The sequence below is a fragment of the Chlamydotis macqueenii genome, chromosome 4 (assembly GCF_036417535.1).
Source record: "Chlamydotis macqueenii isolate bChlMac1 chromosome 4, bChlMac1.mat, whole genome shotgun sequence".
In the NCBI taxonomy this organism is placed as follows: Eukaryota; Metazoa; Chordata; class Aves; order Otidiformes; family Otididae; genus Chlamydotis; species Chlamydotis macqueenii.
In genome coordinates, this window is record NC_141559.1 from 26,807,415 (window position 1) to 26,809,203 (window position 1,789).

Sequence of the window (1,789 nt, forward strand, 5' to 3'; positions counted from 1 at the left end):
TCTGGAAGGAATCTGTTCAGATGAAAAATATCCTAAAGAAGAGATGAAAACACTGTGTCAGGGTTTTTGTCTCTTTAAGCAAATGACATAATAGGTGGGATTCCCCTAAAGAGAAATCTCCCTGTTGGTACAGCATCTTGTGTAGGATCTCTCATGGATCACTAAGGCACAGTGTAAAAGTTGTTTGGTATTTATTATAGCATCACCTATTTGGGCACTGTTGACTTTCCAAATGCAGTATTACAGTAGCACAGGATTTTCTCCATCAGTTCTTCAGATGTTTTCTAGTCTCAGAGCCTGATGCCTCCTCTCCTTCTGCTTTGTGCCATCGCTTTTGCATCAACACAAAGGCAGCGTGAAACACACCCTGACCCAAAAGCTGGTATGTGGCATTCAGAGCATGCTGATGCTTAGCAGCAGGACAGTGATGAACTGTGTGGTAGGAAGAGCAGCATGGAGGCATCACTGAGAGGAGGTAATCCAGGGATGCTGGCAGGCTTTGGCACAGTGTCGAAACATCGCAGAACTGTCATTGCCTGGCTGGTCACTGCACAGTCTGTAACTTTCTGTTCTTTTATAAAGTAGGGTTGGTGATATAGTTTACATAATTTTTTAATATAAAATGCCACTGTCTAACTGTTCAGTGTCAGGGGAAATTTGGGACATGTGGTATTTGACCAGCAAAGAGCCAGAATACAAGTGGTGGTGGTTTACCTGCATTACCTGGTTGTTATTTATTGTTTGTTTCTTAATCATTTGTTTTTCTCTCTGCAGCAGTCCCTGCCTCTGATTCCTGCAGGCTGTGGGAACAGATTGATCATGGACAGAAAGGGGAGCAAGGGCTGTAACTGAACAGTTTGAACAGTAACTGAACAGTTTGGGCTTTGGGTGCGCTTAAGCCTTCTGACATTTAAAAGTTACCGTAGAAGCCATTCCAGGGGGATGTTGTCTGTGCCGTGAATGAAGCAGGCAGGCAACTGTGAACTGATGTTTGGGAACAGACTGGGTAATACAGTGGTGCAGCCGTGCTGCAACACAGTGCAGACAGACCTTAATCTCACTGCAACTGCAAAAGCAGTGCAGCAACAGGCAGCTTGGCGCAGGCTCCTGTGCTCCCCTGGCTGAGCATCGCGCTGATCTTGTTAGTGTCAGCAGTGGGAACACGCTGCTGTCGGCAATTACCGTGCTGCTTGGCGCTCTGTGGCTGTCTGGAGCGGGAGGAGATCACTGTACGTGAGAGGAATGCTGAAAGCAGCATCATCAATGGCAAAGCGACCGAGAAGTTTCATTAACCATGAAAGATCAAAAGAGCTGCAGGAACTTTAAGTTCGGCCAGGTGATTAAGATGCAACCTGAACTGTGCAAAGATGTTTTGGGTTGTCTCCCAAGAGGAGGAGTTTCAAATTAGCTGAAGCAAAAATTCTGGCTGAAGGTCAGGAAAAGTACGGCAGCCTGAGCTCTCCAGTGTCTGTTTACGTCGGGTACCACCTGGAGATGCCCGGCTCGGCTCAGAGCCTTTTCGTGCCAGGCAGAGTATGGGCGTACACAGGGGCACAGTCTGAGAGGAGGGGGTCACCTGGTGCTCCCAAAGCACAGCAGGCAGGGCAACAGAGTGTTTTGGAGGAGACCTGCCAGAGAGGGGGGATAGGCAGGATGAGCTGTTAGGCTGTACAAACTGTACTTTCTGTGATTTTGGCTTGGAGTCGGGTGGGTGCGTATACGCACTCCGCATGGTATTTTTAACTAGCTCCTGTTATGTTTCTTTGAACCCATTTAAAAAGTCAGGAGA